Source organism: Anolis sagrei, chromosome 2 (genome assembly GCF_037176765.1).
Source record: "Anolis sagrei isolate rAnoSag1 chromosome 2, rAnoSag1.mat, whole genome shotgun sequence".
Taxonomy (NCBI): Eukaryota; Metazoa; Chordata; class Lepidosauria; order Squamata; family Dactyloidae; genus Anolis; species Anolis sagrei.
The window spans coordinates 24,480,075-24,506,240 of NC_090022.1; the positions used below are offsets into that span (position 1 = coordinate 24,480,075).

A 26,166-nucleotide genomic window follows, 5' to 3' on the forward strand; every position below is an offset into this window, starting at 1 on the left:
CTATTTTTGCTGCTGTTATTAAATAATTGGGGTGATTTGAATGCAATATTCCTGCTTCTTGGCAGAATGGGGTTGGACTGGATGGCCCATGAGATCTCTTCCAACTCTTTGATTCTATGATTCTATAATTGTAGTCTGTCCTTGTTTTCCTCCATATTAACGTCCATTGTTCACAATATAAAGCATTCTAGTATAATTTCTATTTTAATATTTTTATTTTTTGGGGAATATTTCTTGAATCTAATAAATTTAAACAAAATTAAACAAGCAAGCAAACAAACAAAAATACCCCCTAATTTGCCCATAGAGAACCATTATAACCATATCTAAGAGCTGATGAGAAGCGGCATAAAGAGCTGGGCATGTTTAGCCTACACAAGAGAAGGCAAAGAGGAGACATGATGAGGGCCATGTATAAAAATGTGAGGGGAAGTCATAGGGAGGAGGGAGCAAGCCTGTTTTCTGCTTCCCTGGAGACTAGGACGCGGAGCAATGGCTTCAAACTACAAGAAAGGAGATTCCATCTGAACATTGGGAAGAACTTCCTGGCTGTGAGAGCCGTTCAGCAGTGGAATCTCTGCCTCGGAGTGTGGTGGAGACTCCTTCTTTGGAGGCTTTTAAGCAGAGGTTGGATGGCCATCTGTCGGGTGTGCTTTGAATGCAATTTTCCTACTTCTTGGCAGGGGGTTGGACTGGATGGCCCGCGAGGTCTCTTCCAACTCTATGATTCTATGATGTGGTCTGAAAGTTTTCTGAATCGTCCTCAAATAACCCCAGAAATACGCCTAAAAACTGAGAGGCTAAGAGGTGATGATCATAGAATCATAGAATTGGAAGAGGCCTCATGGGCCATCCAGTCCAACCCCCTGACAAGAAGCAGATGTTTTGGTCTTCAGCTGGAAAACTGGGATTTCTGGGAGTTGTAGGCCAAAACACCTGGGGACCCAAAGGCTGAGAACCACTGCTGTAGAGAAACAATGTGATGCAATGTAGCATTATTGTACAACAAGCAATTAGAGCAGCTTTTTCTGTCTCCTCCATAAGAATAAATCCACTGAGCTGGGGGTGCGTCTACACCAGTGGTTCTCAACCTGTGGGTCCCCAGATGTCTTGGCCTTCAGGTCCCAGAAATCCTAACAGCTGGTAAACTGGCTGGGATTTCTGGGAGTTGTAGGCCGAAGCAGCTGGGGACCCACAAATCACCCCTGACAGATGGCCATCCAGCCTCTGTTTCAAAGCTTCCAAAGAAGGAGCCCCTACCACACTCTGGGGCAGAGAGTTCCACTGCTGAACAGCTCTCACAGTCAGGAAGTTCTTCCTAATATTCAGATGGAATCTCCTTTCTTGTAGTTTGAAGCCATTGTTCCGCATCCTAGTCTCCAGGGCAGCAGAAAACAAGCTTGCTCCCTCCTCCCTATGAATTCTCCTCACATATTTATACATGGAATCATAGAATAAAAGAGTTGGAAGTGACCTCATGGGCCATCCAGTCCAACCCCATTCTGCCAAGAAGCAGGAATATTGCATTTAAATCACCCCCCGACAGCATCTGTTTAAAAGCTTCCAAAGAAGGAGCCTCCACCATACTCTGGGGCAGAGAGTTCCACTGCTGAACAGCTCTCACAGTCAGGAAGTTCTTCCTAATATTCAGATGGAATCTCCTCTCTTGCAGTTTGAAGCCACTGTTCCGTGTCCTAGTCTGCAAGGAAGCAGAAAACAAGCTTGCTCCCTCCTCCCTATGACTTCCTCTCACATCTTTATACATGGCCCTCAACATGTCTCCTCTCAGCCTTCTCTTCTGCAGGCTAAACATGCCCAGCTCCTTAAGCCGCTCCTCATAGGGCTTGTTCTCCAGACCCTTGATCATTCGAGTCGCCCTCCTCTGGACACATTCCAGCTTGTCAATATCTCCCTTCAATTGTGGTGCCCAGAATTGGACACAATATTCCAGGTGATGTTGTGTGGGTTTGGGGAGAGCAGGAGAAAGCAGGGAGGGCTCAGTAATACCCTTCCCATCTTCTAGGAGGTGGGGACGGGGCCTCCTCTCAGTCGCTCCGCCCACTTGCTGCAACAGGAAGGGGAAAAGAGCACTTCCGGCGCCCGAGTTGCCATTTGGCTTCTTACCTTCGTCGGGAGAGGACGTGTCGTCCATTGTTCTGCAGCCGCTTCCTTTCCTCGTTTTTCCTGCCTTTTTGTTAAACCACATCTTGGACTTCAAGCCTTAAGCTTTCCCGTCTAAAAAAGGATTATAACCTCCTTGGGTTGCCTTCTCCCGGCCTGGCGGGGAAACCAGGAGGGAACGGAGTAAGTACCGCCTGGGGAGACCCAGTAGGGGCCCAGAAGCAGGCTGCGGCCTAGCTAGATCCCATTCCCAGGCCGCATAGGCGCGGGGGGAGTGGAGGCTTCCTCTCAGGCGGGGGTGGCCGCCATTTTGACGGAAGGAGGGGCCAATATGGCTCCTGGCAAAGCGAAAAGCCCGGATGTTCGCTCTCTTGTTCCCAGACACGCCGACAGAGGGCGCGCCTCGCTCTCCGATTCCCGTGAAGCAGGAGGAAAAGGAGGCGGGACTTTGAGGGCAGGCACGGCTCCTGATTGGAGGAACGGGCTTTCCATATTAACTCTTTACATTCTGAGAAGGGAGGAGGTTTGACACTCAACCCCAGTTCTATGCCAATGTGATCAGGCTTTGTGCCATGAAAAAAAGTGCTTGCACGACTGAAGGAGGTCCAATTCTCCTTCGGGGTGAGAAGGGTGGAATAAAAATGTTTTAAATAAACAAATAGTTATTCCCCAGTCCTTGGTGAAGCCAGCCCCTTTTCACACAGGTAGCTTTTTCTCGAGAGTAGTGGTTCTCTAGAGATGTGGAACCCTTTACAGGCTGAGAAGGGAGGAGGTTTGACACTCGACCCCAGTTCTATGCCAATGTGATCAGGCTTTGTGCCATGAAAAAAAGTGCTTACACACCTGAAGGAGGTCCAATTTGTCGCAGCTATGGTGTTGCTGCTTTATAGTTGGGGTTGATTTCAAGCATTCAAACCCCCTTCTCGGAAGCTGCGCCCCGTTGAGAAGCATAATACAATCCACAGAAGACAAACTTTCTTCCAATAAAGTAAATGTTTAAACAGATTCAATCCATTGATCCCAATATTCCAGCAAACCTTCCTTAAGCTTTTACGGGAATCTATTCCTCTTCCTCTTGCTTCCTTCACAGTCTCACCACCAGCATTCTCTGCTCATACTCTTCTCTACCTCTTCTCTACATTCTCAGTCTCTCAATTTGTAATAGCTAAGCTTTCACAGGTGGCTTGACTGTTGCTGGTCATACAATGACTGGACATGATTCTTGCAATCACTTACCCATTTTTCACTTAAGAAATGATCTAAAAAATATAAAACTCTGACACAATTCCCCTTCGGGGTGAGAAGGGTGGAATAAAAATGTTTTAAATAAATAAATAGTTATTCCCCAGTCCTTGGTGAAGCCAGTCCCCTTCACACAGGTAGCTTTTTCTCTAGAGTAGTGGTTCTCTAGGGCTGTGGAACTCTTTACAGGCTGAGAAGGAAGGAGGTTTGACACTCGACCCCAGTTCTATGCCAATGTGATCAGGCTTTGTGCCATGAAAAATAGTGCTTACACGACTGAAGGAGGTCCAATTCCCCTTCGGGGTAAGGGTGGAATAAAAATGTTTTAAATAAATAAATAGTTATTCCCCAGTCCTTGGTGAAGCCAGTCCCCTTCACACAGGTAGCTTTTTCTCTAGAGTAGTGGTTCTCTAGGGCTGTGGAACTCTTTACAGGCTGAGAAGGAAGGAGGTTTGACACTCGACCCCAGTTCTATGCCAATGTGATCAGGCTTTGTGCCATGAAAAATAGTGCTTACACGACTGAAGGAGGTCCAATTCCCCTTCGGGGTAAGGGTGGAATAAAAATGTTTTAAATAAATAAATAGTTATTCCCCAGTCCTTGGTGAAGTCAGTCCCCTTCACACAGGTAGCTTTTTCTCGAGAGTAATGGTTCTCTAGAGCTGTGGAACGCCCTGCCTGCAGATATAAGATCGGCCCCCTCCCTGCTAGCGTTTCGGAGGAAAGTGAAGACCTGGCTGTTCGAACAAGCAGTGTAATTGAACATAGGAATATGGAATAATGCATGATGAGACTGGATTCTGATTTTACTGTTGAAGAGCTAATGATTGTTATACGGATGTTTAATGATTTATGTTACAATTGTTTTTAATTGCCCTGTACTTGTCTCGTGATGTTTTGTATTGATGTTGTTCACCGCTTTGAGTCGCCTGGGGGCTGAGAAAAGCGGTATATAAAATAAATAAATAAATAAATAAATTCTCAACCTGTGGGTCCCCAGATGTTTTGGCCTTCAGGTCCTAGAAATCCTAACAGCTGGCAAACTGGAATTTCTGGGAGTTGTAGGCCAAAACACCTGGGAAACCCGCAGGTTGAGAACCAGTACTCTAGAGCAGGGGTCCTCAAACTTTTTAAACAGAGAGCCAGGTCACAGTCTTTCAAGCTGTTGGAGGGCTGGATTATAATTTGAAAAAAAACATGAATGAATTCCTATGCACACTGCACATACCTTATTTGTAGTGCAAAAAAACACTTCAAACAATACAATAATTAAAATGAAGAACAATTTTAACAAATATAAAGTTACTAGTATTTCAATGGGAAGTGTGGATCCTCGAGATAGGATTGTTGTTGTGTGCTTTCAAGTCGTTTCAGACTTAGGTTGACCCTGTGTGAGGGCCAAGTAAATGACCTTGGAGGGCTGCATCCGGCCCCTGGGCCTTAGTTTGAAGACCCCTGCTCTAGAGAGACTCCTTGCCAATGTGATGCAATGTTGCATTATTGTACAACAAGCCATTAGAGCAGCTTTTTCTGTCTCCTCCATAAGCATAAATCCACTGAGCTGGGGGTGCGTCTACACCAGTGGCTCTCAACCTGTGGGTCCAGCCCACTTTTCCAGCCCTCCCCTTTTTCCATCCCAATTTCCAGCCCTGCTTTCACACCTCAGTCATTCCCTTCCCCAGTTGCTCCCTTCCCACCCCAATCTGTCCTCCTTAACCGGCTACCCCCTTTCCATCTCATTCTCCCACTTTTTCAACCACCTCTTTCCATTCCAACCTTTTCTCATTTGCAGTCCTTCTTTTCCATCCCCTTCCCAAGCCAGTCTTTCCCACTTTTCCTTATTCATATACACACAGGGTTTTCCCCAAAATGTATTGTTAAAATAAACTGGTGATTGTTGGAAGGATATGTAAGCACATTTACATTGAAGAAGGTTAGAATTATAATTTAATCACTTGTCTTAAATTATAGTTTTATTTAAATATTCAAAAACATTTAATCTACTGATGCCTCAATTATTGTAATTTTATTGGAATCTATTTTTATTTTGAAATTTACCAGTAGCTGCTGCAATTTCATTCTTAGCTTATACTCGAGTCAATAAGTTTTCCCAGTTTTTTGTAGCAAAATTAGGTGCCTCGGCTTATATTCGGGTCGGCTTATACTTTACGATATATAATTTCAATCTAGAAAATTTTAAATAACAATGTTTTTGTTTAGTGTAGTTATTTCTGAAATATTCTCATTGTATGGTATATGTATTTATGTTTTTTGGATAGTTGTGATTTTTTCCCACTCTTTTTTGTTGTTTTTTTGTATTTGTATGCCCTTAATATAGTAAAAGCATACTTGTCAATAAAACCATTTTAAAAATTAAAAGAAGTACTGTTTCTTGCAGACTTGTGTCCTGCCTCTTTTTGTTTGCAAGGGATGTTTTTGTGTGGCGGTTGTGACTTTCTCTCCTCATGATGGATATAAAGCCACCAAGTAGTATAAGCCACCTATCAGATTTCAGAGGAAGAAATACTTCTGAAAGTCTGTTTTATATTGTTTGATCGGAAGAAGACATTGTCAGGAGGCCTCCACAACCAGATAATAGATATGTACTAAGTCCAATAGTGGGATTTGTGTTGCATTTCCAAGCTTCTCAGGAACTTCAGATCTGCTCTCTCAGCAGCTCAATAAATCTTGTCATGCCAGATATTTCCTTTTTTCTGAGCTGTCATTTCTACAGTGCGAATTCCTGTGAACTGCTCATCCAGAAGAAGGAAGTGCAAGCGGAGAGTCAGCATCACAACCCAGTTCCTCTTGCACATCTTGTGGTTTTCTTAAAATGGGGGGTTGGGAGCATGTAACTCTTTTGTATGGTTTCAGACCCTATCAACCTCCATCAGTTCACTTGATCAAGCATAACAGGAGCTGCCGTCCAACACCACTTAGAAGCCCATTGTTTACTTCACTCCTGGTTTGAAGTTCATGGTTTGTATCCATAAACAGGGATGGGTTACTAGAATGGCATTTTAAACAGGCAAGTTTTCATGACCTTCAGGAAAGGATGGTTCAGACAGGGAAGGATTATCGTTCTTGTGTACCTTTGCGCCATTTCTAACTTATTTTGACCCTACAGAGAGTCTCTTGGTAAGATTTGTTCAGAGGGGCGTTGCCTTTGCTTTCCCCTGAGGCTGAGAGAATGTGACTTGCTTGGTGTCACCCAGTTTCCATATCTAAGCAGGGATTCCAACCTTGGTTTCCAAAACTGTAGTCCAATGTTCAAAGCACTCATGTTGGTACCATCTTTTACATGCATCATTTTAAAACATGGTAATTTTGTTTTACTAGCAAACCAGAGGTTAGCACAACTCCTTATAAGAGATACTGAGATGGGTAAATTGTGATAATGAATTATATGAGGATACAATGTGTCCCATGAAAATCCTTTTTTAAAATATATGATGTATTCCTTATTTCACATAGGCTCAGAGGTTTCTCATTACGTCTATCCTGTAGCCAACACATTAGCATGCAATGACATGGAGTTTGGAAAGTTCTGGACTAGGTTAAGCCCAATCATATGCAATGAATATCTCCATTGAAGGCAAAGGTCTCCATTGTATTCTAAACTTCCTGGAAGTTACATAGACGCTACTGCCATTGTTGTTTCTGGCAGCTGAAAACATGCATACTATAGTGCTCTAAATGCCTAATCCTGTGATGTTTACTTTAGTGTAACCTCCCTCTGAGCAAATATGTATTTATTCCCACAGAATAAACATGGATAAAATTAAGTGCCCAATAGAGGGTTGACAGCAATAATGTACATGCCAAATTTATTCTGTTTGCACACTGTTAGGACCAGTAACGTTTCCTGAAGCAAGTTTTCGTGTACTCCAAAATTCTTCATCAAGTCAAGCTGAAGAAGAGCTGAGAAATTGAAACGATTACTTGTTGTGGCTCTTATCCAAGAAAATGAGAACTGCAACTTGAGCTTATCTATTTTTATATTGGACCTGAGGCTGCAGTTTTGATCAGTGTCCAAGATTTTGTGTGTGTGTGTCAGGAGTAACTTGAGAAACTGCAAGTCACTTCTGGTGTGAGAGAATTGGCCAACTGCAAGGACCTTCCCAGGGGACACCCGGAATTTTCTGATGTTTTACCATCCTTGTGGGAGGCTTGTCTCATGTGCTTGCATGGGGAGCCAGAGCTGACAGAGGGAGCTCATCCGCTCTCTCCCTGCATTCGAACCTCCAACCTGTTGGTCTTCAGTCCTGCCGGCACAAGAGTTTAACCCGTTATGCCACCGGGGGCTCCTATTGAAGCCAGATGATATATATTGAAGTGGATTGTGAGTCTATGTCACCAGATTATCTAGATTCAGAAACTGGATTATACAGCAGTGTAGGTGGGGTCACAGTGTTAGGTGGTTAACGCATTGGGTTTAACCCATTGCACCACTGGGCACTCCTAGATAACTGCATATCAGAGGACTTAATGCTTAAAATCAGACACGAACTGTGTCCCTTTCATTTTTGCTGGACTACACTGCAACTTTCATCAGCGTTAGGCCAGATACCCAGCGGTGTGGGAGGTGATGGGAATTACAGTCCAACAAGAGCTGGAAGGCTACAGTTGCCCATCCCACTTTCAAAGCACTGTAGAGCATTCAATAAAAATATTTTAAAAAATTAAAACCAATTGAGATCAACAAAATCCAATAGCTTGTGAGAAGAGGAGGTGTCTCAGCTCTTCTTTTGCTGCCATTATCTGAAAGCAGCTCACTGAGGGCATTTAAGAGTTTAAAAATAGCCAGTCCTTTGGGATAGGGAGATCTTTACTGGCTTATCAACAGCCCTCTTGGTCAGCCAGATGTCTGGGAGAGTTTGGAATGACGGGGAATTTACTTTTTGTATATCATAAAATCTATTAGATTTTCCTTCTTTCATATACTTCTTGCTTCTCTTATTCCTATCCCTAGCCATGCGTTTCCCTGTAAATATGTCCTTCAATGATAATATGACTACAATTCAACAGGAATGGAAGCAACAGCATATTTTGAGACACCAGCCTGGAGCTGGGCAAATAGCACAAACTGTTTTTGAGGATTTCAATGGGCATCTAAATAGGTCCATTAGGTATTTTAAATCCTATCCAAGTCCAAGTACTAGCCAAAGCATGGCCACATTATAGCACTGGAGGTGGGGGGGGGGGGCACAAAATCAGTCTTAAGAGACTGCCTTTTCTACATCTCTGGAAGATGATACTCTGGTTTGTGGAATTGATGCTGCTTACATAAAGGGGATTTCTGTCAGTGGGAAGGAAAGTTTCAGAGAAATGATTTCCGCCCCCACCCAGAAAATTGTGCTTTCCCCCCATTCTAAACCCTAGATAGAAGCAAGAAACGTAGGGCGATTCTTAACTGGAATTCATACAGTTTGACACCACCTTAACTGCCATGGCTAAATGCTATTGGATTCTGGGAGCTGTGATTTGAGGCACCAGCACCCTTTGGCAGAGAAGACTAAAGACTTTGTCAAACCACAACTCCCATGACTATAGCATTCAGCCATGCCAGTGAAAATGGAGTCAAACTGCATTAATTCTACAATATACATAGAATAGATGCACCCTTCGATGCACCACAATTGAAGAGAGATATTGACAAGTTGGAATGTGTCCAGAGGAGGGTGACTAAAATGATCAAGGGTCTGAAGAACAAGCCCTATGAGGAGGGGCTTAAAGATCTGGGCATGTTTAGCCAGAAGAAGAGAAGGCTGAGAGGAGACATAGCCATGTATAAATATGTGAGAGGAAGTCACAGGGAGGAGGGAGCAAGCTTGTTCTCTGCTTCCCTGGAGACTAGGACACAGAACAATGGCTTCAAACTACAAGAAAGGAGATTCCATCTGAACATTGGGAAGAACTTCCTGACTGTGAGAGCCGTTCACCAGAAGCAACTTGCAGTTTCTCAGGTTGCTCCTGACACGACAAAAAAAAAAAGAAAAGCAGTGGAACACTGCCTTGGAGTGTGGTGGAGGCTCCTTCTCTGGAAGCTTTTAAACAGAGGCTGGATGGCTTTGAATGCAATATTCCTGCTTCTTGGCAGGGGGTTGGACTGGATGGCCCATGAGGTCTCTTCCAACTAGGATTCCATGATTAGAAACTCCTGAGTGCAATCCTTCTGGAATCCAGCCAGAAATTAGTCTGATATATCTCACTACCTCTGAGGATGCTTGCCAATGGAAGAAATTAGTCTGATATATCTCACTACCTCTGAGGATGCTTGCCATAGATGCAGATGAAACGTCAGGAGAGAATGCCTCTAGAACATGGCCATATAGCCCGAAAAAACCTACAACAACCCAGTGATCCTGGCCACGAAAGCCTTCGACAGTACAAGTCTGATACAGGTAATTTGTGGTTCAGGTTTACAGCTAGTATCAAGGTTATAGAACTGAGTGAGATTTCTGGACCTTACAATGGAGGCACAGAGCAGAAAGAAGTATTGTGTTCTGCAGAAAGTTCAAAAACTAAAGCCTGACAAGAGCAATCAATATGTCTTTTAAAGTTGGTAGGGTTTAAGAAGACTCTTCTCTCCAGTACACAACTACTATGGTATTTTTCTCCTTCACAAACGTCACTGTTTCCATGGATATTGCGGATCCCAAGCACTCTTGTTATGTGCCTTCACATCATTCTTGACTTTAAGTGACCGGGTTTTCAGAAGTTGAGAGTGTCTGGCTGGAGGAAAACGGCATACCTTGCCAAAGAGAAGTGGGAGGAAAGTCAAGGCAAAACTTGCTTGACCATTTGTGACTGCCCAAGCAAGGGGAAGGAAGAAACTGCTTTACTTTGTCTTCATCTGGAGGTCTTGAGGTGTTGAAGGAAAAGCACCTTATTATTTCTTTTTCTCTTTCTTCCCTTCCTCCTCCTACTCCATCCATGTTCATGGCACTGCAAAAAATAAAGTAGAACAGCCCTGCCAAAGATATATAAAAAGGAATACGTTGCTTCTTGAAATGCTATCTTGGGCTTGGCATTTGTGAGCAATGTTTTTCTCAGACACGGTCTTCTCCTTCAACTGTCATGGCTCAATACTATGGGATCCTGGGAGTCTGTAGTGGGCTCACTCTTGGGCAAAGAAGGGTAAAGACCATGTAGAGCAGTGGTTCTCAGCCTATGGGTCCTCAGGTGTTTTACTTACTTAGGCAATCCCTCGTTGTCAGAGATTGGTGTACTGGCGGTGGGTCCGTAGGTGACTGTGTAGCCCTATTCTTGACCTGCATGTTCTCCCGCAGTGAAGGCATTGGTTTCTAGGTGGAAGTTGGTCCTGGGAGGGGTTGGCTTGGAATGCCTTCCTCTTGGCACGTTTCTCTCTTTTGCCCTCCATTCGTGTCTCTTCAATTCTACAGCACTGCTGGTCACAGCTGACCTCCAGCTGGAGCGCTCAAGGGCCAGAGCTTCCCAGTTCTCCATGTCTGTGCCAGAGTTTTTAAGTTTGGCTTTGAGTCCATCTTTCAATCTCTTTTCCTGCCCACCAACATTCTGTTTTCTGTTTTTGAGTTCGGAGTAGAGCAACTGCTTTGGGAGACGGTGGTCAGGCATCTGGACAACGTGGCCAGTCCAGCAGAGTTGATGGCGGAGGACTATCGCTTCAATGCTGGTGGTCTTTGCTCCTCCCAGCATGCTGTCATTTGTCTGCCGGTCTTCCCAAGAGATTTGCAGGATTTTCCAGAGGCACCACTGATGGAATCATTCCAGGAGCTGCATGTGACATCTGTAGATAGTCCAGGTCTCGTAGGCGCATAGCAAGGTTGGGAGGACAGTAGCTTTATAAACAAGCACCTTGGTATGCCTACAGATGTCCCAGTTCACAAACACTCTGCTTCATTTGGAAAAATGCTGCATTCGCAGAGCTTGCACAGAGTTGTATTTCAGTGTCAATGTTGACTTTTGTGGAGAGGTGTCTGCCTTAGCGGAAATGGTCAACATTGTCTAATGTTACACCATTAAGCTGTATTTCTGGCATTGGAGAGAGATCGGCTGGTGACTCCAGGAAGAGCATTTTGGTTTTCTTGATGTTCAATGACAGGCTGAGCTTCTCATATGCTTCTGCAAAGGTGTTTAGAGTAACTTGTAGGTCTTCTTCTGAATGCGCACAGATGACGTTTTCATCAGCATATTGGAGTTCTATAGCAGATGTTGTTGTAACCTTAGTTTTGGCTTTCAGTCTGCTGAAGTTAAATAGCTTGCCATGTGTCCAATAGATGATTTCCACTCCGGTGAGAAGCTTCTCATCAACAAGATGAAGTATCATAGCGATGAAGTTGGAAGATAAGGTTGGGGCAATAACACATCCCTGTTTGACACCTGATTCCATCTTAAATGGGCCACTTTGGGAGCCATTGCTGTCCAAGACTGTTCCCATCATGTCACAAATTTGTTAGGGCACCTGATCTTTTGGAGGATGGTCCAGAGAACACTGTGATTCACTGTGTCGAATGCCTTTGCAAGGTCAATGTGTTTACAATTCCCAGAAATCCGACAGTTTACCAGCTGTTAGGATTTCTGGGAATTGAAGGCCAAAACATCTGAGGACCCACAGGTTGAGAACCATGGGTGATTCCATAGCATTAAGCCTTGGCAGTGAACGTGGTATCAGGCAACATTGATTCTACAGTGTAGAAACACCGGTTCCAGTTCAAGAAGAGTCTTAACTCTCCAAACCATTCACTAACGCCTTACTTCAAGGGACTGATATATGCCTTACTTTCATATCAAGTGGGTTGTGGCTGTGGGTGTTGCTCATTGAGAGTAACGAATGCAGCCTGCGTAAAAAACTGTTGCCAGGATTGCTTTTGCTTCCTTGTATGTTCCGGACTATGAAATGATCCTGCCTGAACATCCCAGTGAGTACTTTCTTTTTTTCCTCCTGGTGTAGGTTTATATGATTGATAGGTACATTTGATCTCATTTCTTGATAAAGTTGGACCTGTAAGAGAGTTGTTTTCTGAAGAAGGGGCAATGCGAAAGGAGTCTTATCAGGGCTTGATCTCAGCAGTTGTTGTCTCACAGCAGTTGCGTTGCTTAAACAAAGGGAAAGATAGGGTGTGACTCTACACTGTCGAACAAACGTAGTTTGATAGCTTTTCACTCCCATGGCTCCATGCTATGGAATTGTGGGGGCTATAGTTTGGAGGGGCACCAGCACTCTTTGGCAAAAAAGGCTAAAGACCTTGTCAAACTACCACTTCCAGGATTTCTTAGCACTGAGCCATGGCAGTTCAGTCTCTACTGTATTAATTCTACAGTGTAGAACCCCAGTCTACCGAAGAGAAGGGACTGCTCTTCTGACAAGAACAAAAAAGAAAGCAATTTTCTGTCTAAAAAGGCTCCTCTTTTGTGTTTGTCAGCACTTTGCCACAACACGCCAACATGGGAAAGAATTCAATGTCAATGTCATTTCAGCATCCAATCAATAGAATATCTAGTCCAGACATGGGCAAACTTTGGCTCCCAAGTATTTTGGACTTCAATTCCTACAGGCTGTTATGAATTGTGGAAGTTGAAGTGCAAAACACTTGGAGGACCGAAGTTTGCCCATGTCTGATCTAGTTAGTAGTGACAGAAAGTTGAGTCCAAAGTCTTAGGAACAAGGAAACATTTGCAACATAAATGTACTGCCCTCTTCCTCAGTTCAAGATCAGTCATGCTGTTGGAATTTAGTTCTCTTTCCTGCTTTTCTGCTTTCTCTTTGGTAGGGTGTTGTTTAGTACAACATAAGCAAGTCCTGTAGCCTAGAGAGGATGGAGGCCAAAAAGAAGCAAATAGTCTTTTCTTGGTAAATTTTAGTCTGACGTTTACCTGACAGATGGTAATTTTGTCAGCACTGATTGTGTTTAAGTGCAGGCCAAGGTCTTTAGGCACTGTACCCAGTGTGCCGATCACCTCTGGGACCACCTTTACTGGCTTGTGTCTATCATCATCATCAGTACCATTCTCTCCTTATGCTGGTCTGTGACTACAAAATACACACACACAGAGAGAGAGAGAGAGAGAGAGAGAGAGAGAGACAGGGTTGTACAAATGCACGTCCTGGTCCTATACTGTCCCAAATGCCCCATTGCCTCCTCGGGACCATTTTGGGAACAAAACATTTGATCCAGGAGGACTCAAAGCCAGTCCTAAAGACAGTATTTAGTGCTTTGTCGATCCCTGCCCTATAGTTTTAGCCCCAAGGAATCCCCAAAGCAAGTGGCTCCAGTGATCTTTTGACCTAGCGGTCTCTCCAAAACTTGGGGCAGCACTTTTGTAAGGCGAATGGATCTTGCCCACTCAAGACCAAACTTCTCCAAATATACTTTGGATTACAACAGGGATAGTTGTACGTGGGACGTCTCGCGGGAATGGATTCATTTCAATTGGTGAAACCCGAGGATGTGGACAACATACTTGGAGGAATGAGGCCTACCACATCCATCCTAGACCCCTGCCCATCCTGGCTTCTAAAGGAGGCCAGAGGGGGATTGGCTGAGTGGGTTAAGGTGGTGGTTAACGCCTCCCTTCGGGAAGGCAGAATTCCAGCGAGCTTAAAACAAGCTATAATAAAACCGCCGTTGAAAAAACCATCACTGGACCCCACTAAATTTGACAATTTTCGGCCTGTTTCCAATCTTCCCTTTTTGGGCAAAGTCCTGGAATGTGTGGTGGCCTCACAACTCCAGGTATTCTTGGGAGACACGGATTATCTGGATCCGGCACAGTCTGGTTTCAGACCGGGACATGGAACCGAGACAGTCTTGGTCGCCTTAGTGGACGATCTGCGTCGGGAGCTCGGCAGGGGGAGTGTGTCCTTGTTGGTGCTGCTGGACCTCTCAGCGGCCTTCGATACCGTCGACCACGGTATCCTTCTGGAACACCTTGCGGGGATGGGTCTCGGGGGCACTATTTTACAGTGGCTTCGGTCATTCCTGGAGGGTTGGTCCCAGAAGGTGTTACTGGGGGACACCTGTTCAACCCCACAACCTTTGTCGTGTGGGGTTCCTCAGGGCTCAACACTGTCCCCTCTGCTTAATATCTACATGAAGCCGCTGGGTGAGATCATCCGGAATTTCGGGGTACGGTGTCATCTGTACGCAGATGATGTCCAACTCTGTTACTCCTTTCCACCTGCTACTAAGGAGGCTGTCGAGGTCCTGAACCGGTGTCTGGCCGCTGTAACGGTCTGGATGAGGGCGAACAAATTGAAATTGAATCCAGACAAGACAGAGGTACTCCTGGTCAGTCGCAAGGCCGAACAGGGTATAGGGTTACAGCCTGTGCTGGATGGGGTCGCACTCCCCTTGAAGGCGCAGGTTCGCAGCTTGGGTGTGATCCTGGATTCATCGCTGAGCCTGGAGCCCCAGGTTTCGGCGGTGACCAGGGGAGCATTTGCACAGCTCAGGCTCGTGCGCCAGCTACGCCCGTATCTTGGGAAGTCTGACTTGGCCACGGTAGTACACGCTCTTGTCACATCCCGCCTCGACTACTGCAACGCTCTCTATGTGGGGTTGCTTTTGAAGACGGCCCGGAAGCTCCAGCTAGTCCAGCGCTCGGCAGCCATGATACTAACACGAGCAGAGCGCAGGGAGCATACAACTCCTCTGCTGCACCAGCTCCACTGGCTGCCGATTTGCTACCGGGCTCAATTCAAAGTGCTGGCGTTGGCCTTTAAAGCCCTAAACGGTTCAGGCCCAAGCTACCTATCCGAACGTATCTCTGCCTATGAACCCACCAGGAGTCTAAGATCTTCTGGGGAGGCCCTCCTCTCGATCCCGCCTGCTTCACAAGCACGGCTGGCGGGGACGAGAGACAGGGCCTTCTCTGTGGTGGCCCCTCGGCTGTGGAACGCCCTTCCCTTGGACATAAGATCAGCTCCGACGTTAATGGTGTTTCGAAAAAAATTAAAAACCTGGCTGTTTGAACAGGCATTCAGATAAACAGTGCAATGAATATGATGAATATAGGAACGGAATTATAGATGACGAGTTGGATCACGATTCTAGTCACGAGACGCTATTGTGTTGTTATTGATGTGCCATTACTTGTATATTCTGCTCTCATGGTTTTAAATTGTTATTGCTATTTTAATATGACTGTCTTTTTGCTCTGTTGTGAACCGTGTTGAGTCGCCTACGGGCTGAGAAACTGCAAAGTAAATAAATAAATAAATAAATAAATAAATATCTCTGGTATTGGGGAGGGGATGGCTGGTGACTGCTGGAACAGCACTTTGGTTTTCTCGATGTTCAGTGACAGGCCAAGCTTCTTGTATGCTTCTGCAAAGGCGTTTAGAGTACGTGACGGGGTTACACTCCCCCTGAAAGTGCAGGTTCACAGTTTGGGAGTGATCCTGGACTCATCGTTGAGCCTGGAACCCCAGGTCTCGGCGGTGGTCAGGGGAGCTTTTGCACAATTAAAACTTGTTCGCCAGCTGCGCCCGTACCTTGGGAAGTCTGACTTGGCCACGGTGGTCCACGCTCTGGTTACATCCCGTATAGACTACTGCAACGCTCTCTATGTGGGGTTGCCTCTGAAGACTGCCCGGAAGCTGAAATTAGTCGAACATGCGGCAGACAGATTACTAACAGGAGCGGGGTACAGGGAGCATACTACTCCTCTGTTGCGCCAGCTCCACTGGCTGCCAATTAGCTTCCGAGCACAATTCAAAGTGCTGGTCTTAACCTATAAAGCCCTAAACGACTATGGCCCAGTTTACCTGTCCGAACGGATTCTCCCCTATGAACCATCAAGATTGTTAAGATCTTCTGGAGGGGCCCTGCTCTCGGTCCCACCGCCCTTGCAATCGCGTCTGGTGGGGACGAGGGACAGAGCCTTCTCGGTGGTGGCCCCTTGGCTCTGGAACTCTCTTCCACTGGAGATTAGAACTGCCCCTTCTCTCCTGACTTTTAGAAAACTAGTGAAAACTTGCCTCTGGAATTTAGCATTTGATGATGAACTCTTGATCACACGGACGGATGGTGATGAATTGTGATTTCATTCTGACGACTTGGCCTTATGTAATTATATGATTGTATTTTAATGTATTTTATGTATTAGTGTATTATGGGATGTGATGTTTTAAACTATTATTTATGAATCTTTTGTTGTGAAGCGGCCTGAGTCCTTCTTAGGAGGTCGAGAAGACCTGTATATAAAAGTTCTAAATAAATAAATAAATAAATAAATAGTTCATAACAATAGAGCCTTGCAAAGAACAATACACCTCTGGAGATTACAGCAAATGGAACCAGGGCAAAAGCAAGGGAGGTGCTTATTCTTCCTAATCATAAAGAGCCAGTGATTCAGTGTTGAAAGGCGAGGTCCAATAGATCACTGGTGTCAACTGGAAACTGACACATTTCAGAAAATGAGGAACTATATAAATACAAGCAGCTATCAGCCTTCCAGCTTCCTCCATGGCTCTGTTGGGCAGACAGAACCTCTCTCAGGAAACCCTGCCTGCTGCCAGAAAGCGAAATTCACTCACAAAATATTGGCTCAAAGGGAACATGAGCCCCTTCCTCACAGGACACCAAGCAAGTGGGTCTCAATACTTTCTTGTGAAAACAGGTGAGTTTTATAGTCAAGCAAAAGTAAGACAACTACAATTTTAAGAGCATTTCCCCTAGCTGCGTAGTATACAATAACCCTTTCAAGCTAGTTTTGAAACTCTATTTTACTTTTGTCAAACCTCAGATGGAATATTTTGTCCAGTTCTAGGCACGCCCATTCAAGAAGGATATTGACAAGCTACAGTGTGTCCAGAGAAGGGTGACCAATGTAGTCTAAGGTCTGAAAACGAAGCCCTATTAGGAATGGCTCAGGGAGCTGGTTATAGTTGACCTGGAGAAGAGAAAGCTGAGATTCATCTTCTTGGAATCTTTGAGATAGTGTTACATTGAGGAGGGGTTTCCTGGATTTCCTGGAGGAGGGGACAAGCTTCTTTTCGGCTTCTTGAGACTAGGACAGAAAGCAAAAGATTCAAATTGCAGGAAAAGAGATCCCGTTTAAACATTAGGAAGGGTGTTCAGCAATGGAAGAGGCGGCCCTAGGTAATTTTCAATGGTAAGCAAAGAGTATTTTGCCCCCCCCCCCAACCAATCACTGATATATATATATATACTAGCTTGGGGACCCGGCGTTGCCCGGGTTATTAGAGAAAGTGGGTAATGGCGGTTCTGTATGCCAAGTTTGGTCTTTATTGGTCTTTGGATAATGGCAGCATTATTTTCAGGAAGTGAGTGAAGGTACTTGAAGTCCCATCATCCATGGGCCATCCTCCTACAAACAGCAGCAGGATATAGAGTGGGTCATGGGGGCTTTGTGTGCCAAGTTTGGACTTTATCAGTCATTAGATGAGGGTGGCAGTGGTGTCAGTAAGTGAGTGAAGGTATTGCAAGTCCCATCATCCAAAGTCCATCCCCTTTCAAATTGCAGCAGGATGTAGAGTGGATCATGGGGGCTCTGTGTGCCAAGTGTGGTCTTGATTGGTCATTAGAAGGGGGTTGCAGCAATCTTTGGAAGGGAGTGGAGGTACTTGAAGTCCCATCATCCATGGTCTGTCCTCCTCCAAACTGCACCAGGATGTAGAGTGGGTCATTGGAGCTCCATGTGGCAAGTTTAGTCTTGATTAGTCATTGGCGAGGGTCTCAGTGGTCTCAGGAGGTGAGCAACGGTACTGCAAGTCCCATCATCCATCTCCAAAGTTTTCCAAATAACACCAGGACGTAAAGTGGGTCATGAGAAGTCTATGTGCCAAGTTTGGTGTTGATCCGTCATTGGATGAGGTTTGCAGAGGTCTCAGAATGTGAGTGAAGGTACTGGAAGTTCCATCATCCATGGTCCACCCTTCTCCAAAACTGCAGCAGGATGTAGAGTGGGTCATGGGGGCTCTGTGTGCCAACTTTGGTCTTGATTGGTCATTAGATGAGTTTTGCAGTAGTCTTGGATAGTGGAGGTACTTGAAGTCCCATCATCCATGGTCTGTCATCCTCCAAACTGCTCCAGGATGTAGAGTGGGTCATTGAAGCTCCATGTGCCAAGTTTAGTCTTGATGAGTCATTGGCGAGGGTCTCAGTGGTCTCAGGAAGTGAGTGAAGTGACTGCAAGTCCCATCATCCATTGTCAAATTCTTCCAAACCGCACCAGGATGTAGAGTGAGTTATGCGGGCTCTCTGTGTAAATTGTGGTCCTGATCCATCATTGTTGGCAGTTGTAATGGTCTTAGGAAGGGAGTGCAGGTATTGGAAGTCCCATCATCCATGGTGCATCCTCCTTCAAACTGCACCTGGATGTAGAGTGCGTCATGGAGACTCAGTGTGCCAAGTTTGGTATTTTTTGGTAATTGGATGAGGGTTGCAGTGGTCTGAAGAACTGAGCAATGGTACTGCAAGTCCCATAATCCACGGTCCATTCCCGGCCAAACCACACCAGGACGTAAAGTGGGCCATGAGAGGTCTCTGTGCGAAGTTTGGTCCTGATCAGTCATTGGATAAGGTTAACAGCGGTCTCAGAATGTGAGTGGTGGTACTGCAAGCCCCATCATCCATCGTTCATACTCCTCCAAACTGCAGTAGGATGTAGAGTGGGTGATGGGGGCTCTGTGTGCCTTTTTCGGTCTGTATTGGGAGTGTTCTGACCCAGCCTCCGGCCTTTCCTTTCCTCTCTTTCTCATCTCGGAATGTTGGATTTGAGGCTGGCCAATCAGAGACCATATGCAAATTTCCTTCTGTCATGCCCCGTTTCTGCCATGAACCCTCTTCTCCACCAGGGGCTCCTATTGAAGCTGCCCAATCAGAGACCATATGCAAATAGCACCACAGCAGCAGCCAATCAGAACGCTGGCACATACACCGCCCTCCACAATTCCGATACAAACACTCTTCTTTATTATATATATAGATATAGATATATGTGTGTGTGTGTGTGTGTGTGTGTGTGTGGTGGGGTGTGTGTGTATGTATGTGTGTGTGTATATATATATAGGCATGGACAAATTTTGGCCCTCCAGGTATTTTGGACTTCCTATTTGCTGTTTGGAATTGTGGGAACACATGGAGGGTCAAAGAAAGTAATGAGAAAGTTGGTTTCTAATATATGTAATTTTTTGATGCTTGTGGGTAAAAAGTATTTCTTGTTGTTTCTTAGTGTTGATGTGGGGATTGTCTGGTTTGCCTACTCTGGGACATGCAACATATCATTGTCCTTCTTTAGGGGTCCCTTTCAAATCTATGATATTACATCTTCCTTATGTGTGTGTGTGTGTGTGAATCATATAGATCTATCTCTATCTATGGCTGGATGGCTCTTTGTCAGGAGGGCTTTGATTATGTTTTCTTGCTCTGGTGAAGGGAGTTGGTCTGGTTGCAGTACATCAATCCCCCTTTGAGGCAGTATTTCCTAGGTAGCAATCATCTAAGTAAATGCAGCCAGACCACAAATAAGCAGCTCTGTTACATTATCTGACTAATGGCGATGAATTTGTAATGGTGATTTCACTCTGACAAACTGACTTTTTTGTAAATGGGATGAATTGTATTTTAATGTATTTTATATTGATGATGTATATTTGCTTTATCTTATTGTACTGAATCCTCTGTTGTTAGCCGGCCTGAGTCCCTCTCCGGAGGTTGAGAAGACTGGGTTATAAGAACTCTAAATAAATAAAATAATAAATAATAAATAACAAGGTTATCCTCTGATCAGATTAAAGTGTTTTAAATTGTTGTTGTTGTGTGCCCTCAAGTCATTTCCGATTTATGGGTACCCTAAGGCACACATAACAAAGTGCAATTCATCAGGTATCAAAGGGCCCTTCCACATTGCCATGTAACCCAGAATAACAAGGCGGATAACCCACATTATCTTCTTTGAACTGGGTTATCTGAGTTCACACTGCCATATAATCCAGTTCAAAGCAGAGAATCCGTATTTTATATGGCAGCGCAGATGGGGCTGAAAACCTTTTCTACACTGCCTTATATCCCAGGATCTGAACTGAGATTATTTGCTTTAAACTGGGTTAAACACTGCCAGATAATAATAATAATAATAATAATAATAATAATAAGCTTTATTTATTAATCTGGGATAAGAAAATAATCTGGGTTCAGATCCTGGGTTATAGGGCAGTGTAGATCCAAAACCCCTTCTACACAGCTGTATCCAGATTCTCTGCTTTGAACTGAATTATATGGCAGTGTAAACTCAGGGCCCTTCCACATAGCCCCATATCTCAGAATATCAAGGCAGAAAAACCCACATTATCTGAGTGTGGACTCAGATAAAACAGTTCAAAGCAGATATTGTGGGATTTTCTGCCTTGATATTCTGGGTTATATGTTTGTGTGGAAGGTCCCTGACAGGTCCTATATCCTAGGATCTGATCCTAGATTTTCTGCTTTGAACTGGATTATATGAGTCTGCACTGCCAGATAATCTGGGATAAACTGAAAACCTGGGTTCAGATCCTGGAATATAAGGTCTGCCTGGAAGGGCCCTGTGATAATCCGTTCAAAGCAGTGGCTCCAGTCCTTCCTCGAGGGTCGGTCCCAGAAGGTGTTACTGGGTGACTCCTGTTCGGCCCCACAACCATTGTTGTGTGGAGTCCCACAGGGTTCAATTCTACATGCAGCCACTGGGGGAGATCATTAGGAGTTTCAGAATGAGATGTTATCTCTACGCAGATGATGTCCAAATCTGTCACTCCTTCCCACCTGTCACCAAGGAGGCTGTCCAGACCTTGAACCGGCTTGGCTGCTGTGTCGGACTGGATGAGAGGTAACAAATTGAAATTGAATCCAGACAAGACAGAGGTCCTACTGGTCAGTCGCAAGGCCGAACAGGGCATAGGGTTACAGCCTGTGTTAGATGGGGTTACACTCCCCCTGAAGACGCAGGTTCGCAGCTTGGGAGTGATCCTGGACTCATAGCTGAGCCTGGAGTCCCAGGTCTCAGCGGTGGCCGGGAGAGCTTTTGCACAATTAAAACTGTGCCCGTACCTTGGGAAGTCGGATCTGGCCACAGTGGTCCACGCTCTTGTTACATCCCGAATAGATTACTGCAATGCACTCTACGTGGGGTTGCCTTTGAAGACTGTTCGGAAACTCCAACTAGTCCAACCGGCGGCAGCCAGATTAATCACTGGAGCGTCATACAGGGAGCATACCACCCCCCTGCTATGTCAGCTCCACTGGCTGCCGATCCAGTTCTGAGCACAATTCAAAGTGCTGGTTTTGACCTTTAAAACCCTATACGGCTCCGGCCCAGTGTACCTGTCCGAATGTATCTCCTTCTATGTCCCACTGCAGAGTTTAAGATCTTCTGGGGAGGCCCTGCTCTCGGCCCCACCTTTATCACAAGTGAGGCTGGTGGGGACGAGGGACGGGGCCTTCTCAGTAGTGGCCCCTCACCTGTGGAATTCACTCCCCAGGGAACTCAGGTCATCAACATCCCTCCTCTCCTTCAGAAGAAAGCTGAAGACATGGATATGGGACCAGGCATTTGGGTAATCTGGCAGATTAACAAGGTAATGATGACTAGAGTTGGAAAGGACTATGGCAATGCTAAATGGATTGACGAATTTTAGAACTCGATGAATGCGGGCTATAGAGCGGTTTTTTATTTGATTGTATTGTATTGCACTGTATTAATTGTTTGTTTTAACTATTGTGTTATTGCTATTGCATTTTATTGTAACTGTTGGCATTGAATTGTGCCGAATTGTAAGCCGCCCTGAGTCCCCCCTAAAGGGTGAGAAGGGTGGGGTAGAAATGACCGAAATAAATAAATAAATAAAGCAGATAATATGGGGGAAAATTAAGAAAAAGAAAAAAACTCAACTCTGGTTTTTTTTTGTGTTTTTTTTTTTTTTTTTTTTGCACACACCCCTGCCATTGATATTCTGGATTATATAGTTGTGCAGAGGGGCCCTAAACCTCTTTCTACACTGCCATATAATCATGGGGGGAGGGGGGGTCCCTCTGGCCTCTGCTAGCTTCCCGCGTCCCTCGCTCTTGGTGCCCCTGTGTACCGCAACGGCTTACTTTGCGTAATGCTTGAGCCGTCCCTGGGAATATGTTTGTGCTCCTACAAATAATGAGCAACATTATAACAAAGGAAATGACAGCAGGGAGCAGGCCCGTAGCCAGGATTTTGTTTTTTTTTGGGGGGGGGGCTGAGTTTGGTTCGGGAGGGGGGTTGAGTCTGAGTGAAAAAGGGTCTACCCTAGCAAACCTTTTGTATCATTACCCCAATACCCCCATGCATATGGGATATATTGAGCATGGTGATCAGATCATGATATGAATAAACATAACAGTTTAAATAATGTACCAGTAAGGCCTTTTTGCAGACCACCATGAGAATTTCGGGGGGGGGAGGCTGAAGCCCCCCAAGCGCCCCCCCCCCCCCCGGCTACATGCCTGGCAGGGAGTCTATTGGGTCTCCAGGTGGAGAAGTGGGGACCACAGGCAGGGTTTCCTAACTGGAAATTCACCATCGCCGGAGTGTCCAAACTTTTTAAGTGGAGGGCCAGTTCACGGTCTCTTAGCCTGTTGGGGGCCAATGAATAGTTGGGAAAAGACATTAACACATTCCTATGCACACTGCATTTGTCTTATTTGTAGTGCAAAAAAAAAAAACCCATAAAAGAACAATGCAATATATAACACAGACCAATTTTAACCTACGTAAACATGCCAGTCTTTCAATGTGAAGTGTGGACCTGTTTTTGGCTGATGAGTGAGTAAGTCAAGTTAATTAGGATTGTTTTTGTTCTGTGTCTTCAAGTCATAGAATCACAGAATCATAGAATCAAAGAATTGGAAGAGACCTCATGGGCCATCCAGTCCAACCCCCTGCCAAGAAGCAGGAATATTGCATCCAAATTACTCCTGACAGATGGCCATCCAACCTCTGTTTAAAAGCTTCCAAAGAAGGAGCCTCCACCACACTCCGGGGCAGAGAGTTCCACTGCTGAACGGCTCTCACAGTCAGGAAGTTCTTCCTCATGTTCAGATGGAATCTCCTTTCTTGTAGTTTGAAGCTATTGTTTCGCGTCCTAGTCTCCAGGGAAGCAGAAAACAAGCTTGCTCCCTCCTCCTTGTGGCTTCCTCTCACATATTTATACATCGCTATCACATCTACTCTCAGCCTTCTCTTCTTCAGGCTAAACATGCCCAGCTCCTTAAGCCGCTCCTCATAGGGCTTGTTCTCCAGACCCTTGATCATTTTAGTCGCCCTCCTCTGGACACATTCCAGCTTGTCAATATCTCTCTTGAATTGTGGATATCTCTCTTGAATTGTTGTTTCAAACAGTGGCATTTACTGCCTCAGAGTCTAGTGTAGCATCCTTCCCTGGAGGTTTTTCAGCAGAGGCAGCATGACCATCTGTCGGGAGGGCTTTGATTGTGGCAGGGGGGCTCATAGTTGCCACCTGGCTCTCCCCTTTTCTTCCCAAGGGAGGAGCCGTGGCGAAGGGCAGCCCTTCTGGAAAATGCAGGGTGGCAACACAGGATGAAGGTGGGGCAGAGAAGGGAGGGAGGGAAGCCAGGCAAGTGCACAACCTCCAGGGCCTGCCCTTCCTGGCTGTGCAGCAGCAGTGGTGGCGGCAGCAGGAGCAAGCTCCTGGGGCAAACAAGGCGATTGGGAAGCCTTCCTTTTCAAAGAAATAAAGAAAAAGTTGCATGGAAGAGAGAGAGAGAGACAAGGGGCCATTGGGACAGGATGCCCAAGGCCGGAGCCACCACTTAATCAGAGTGAAGGGACACAAGAGCATCTCTCTTTCTCTCCTCCAGAGGAGCCCACCTTTTCCGGGCTCTGAATAAAGGAAGGCAGTCAACGAATAGAGGAAGGCAGTCAAGAAAGGGAGGGAAGAAGGGAGGGAGAGGGCCGGTGGAAATTTGAACAGGGGCCACAACTGGCCCCCGGGCCGGACTCTAGACATGTCTGACTTAAGCTAAACATCAGAAAACCAGATTTAAAGCTTCCAGCTCCAGTTCATCTCAATTGACCTTTGTGTACAATGAAACCTCTTGAAACCTCTTTCTTTTCTCTATGAATGCTATTAACCTCCACCTCTCTTCACTTGTCCTCTTAAAGCTGTTCTTATACCTGGCAAGAGCCCATGTGAAGTACTAAGACTTTGGAGAATCCAGATTCAAACTCCCTTCTCAAGTGTCATCTGCTCTCTTTCGGTTCTCTCTTTCCTCAAGTGACTTACGTGGTCCTTCCTATTTTGGCCATCTAAATGACCATCTGATGGACGTATAACTATGACTGGAGTAGAAAGCAGCTGTCTCCCAGAGCCCTTCCACACAGCCCTATATCCCAGAATATCAAGACAGAAAATCCCATATTATCTGAGTGTGGACTCAGATAACCCAGTTCAAAGCAGATATTGTGGGATTTTCTGCCTTAATATTCTAGGATATAGAGCCCCATACTGTTATACCCCACCTCAAGGTTTGATGAGAGGAGGGTAACAAATACATTTATGATTATCACCACCACCACCACCACCAAGACTGATCCAGTCCAAAGTAAGATCTGAAGTCAGACCAAAGTAGGCCAAGATGACCTTTATTGTTGCAAAGTACTTACAGTAATTGCATTAATATCCTATTTCTTTGTTTCCAAGCACACTTTCCCCCTACATAAACAAGGTGGTCTTTTAACATAAATACATACATACCTTGTTTTACGGTACTGAAATGAGTAAGTGTTCTACAATCCATGATGTCAAGGTGAAAGGGTTAACAGAACTTAGAAATGTTGAAATGCTGAAATGCAAACCTAAAGAGAGGTTTGTCCCTCTCCTCTGACCTACAGAAGGCCAAGAGGAGATAATGTATCTATTGTCAAGTATGCCCAGGGAGTATGCCCAGGGTGGGTTAACACCCAACATGCTTATCTGTAACAATAATATGTGTGTTTACATGTGTGTTTACATAGTTTGTAGAAGGTTATCAGTTTAGAGGCACCGAAGTGGCAAAATATGAGAAAACATGTTTTTGAATGGTTGATCCGATAAGAGAGGTGTGTGCCCATGACACAGCGAAAAGAAATGTATATAAGGTGACTGAAAGATCCAAATGGCACAGACAGCCTTCTTTGAAGACACTGGTCTGTCTTGGCTGTTTGTCCCTGTGTGGCCACACTTGAATAAAGAGATTTTGCTTCACCTAGGAGACTGCTTGCTTTCTGACAACAGCCTAACTAAAGGGGTTCCCTTCAAAGGTAAATCATATTAAGGGGAATGCTGCCATCTCATGGCCATGTATGTGTGTATATTGTGTGTGTGTGTGTGTGTGTGTGTGTGTGTGTGTGTAAGTGTTCTACAATCCATGGTGTCAAGGTAAATCATATTAAGGGGAATGCTGCCATCTCATGGCCATGTATGTGTGTATATTGTGTGTGTGTGTGTGTGTGTGTGTGTGTAAGTGTTCTACAATCCATGGTGTCAAGGTAAATCATATTAAGGGGAATGCTGCCATCTCATGGCCATGTATGTGTGTATATTGTGTGTGTGTGTGTGTAAATGTTCTACAATTCATGGTGTCAAGGTAAATCATATTAAGAGGAATGCTGCCATCTCATGGCCATGTATGTGTGTATATTGTGTGTGTGTGTGTGTAAATGTTCTACAATTCATGGTGTCAAGGTAAATCATATTAAGAGGAATGCTGCCATCTCATGGCCATGTATGTGTGTATATGTATTTATTTATTTATTTGCTTTATTTCTATACCACATTTTTCAGCCCAGTCAG

The 26,166-nt window shown here is 45.1% G+C and overlaps 1 protein-coding gene and 1 long non-coding RNA gene across 2 annotated transcripts in view; both read left to right on the plus strand.

The window, feature by feature from the left end:
• Positions 1–26,166, plus strand: part of LOC132765643 (C-type lectin domain family 2 member B-like) — a 106,767-nt gene that overhangs the window by 11,252 nt on the left and 69,349 nt on the right. The gene's annotated exons all lie outside the window — the stretch shown is intronic.
• LOC137096019 (uncharacterized) lies at positions 2,073–5,744 on the plus strand. The gene is made up of 2 exons (XR_010909134.1): positions 2,073–2,304; positions 2,503–5,744. It is a non-coding gene; the product is annotated as an uncharacterized lncRNA (long non-coding RNA).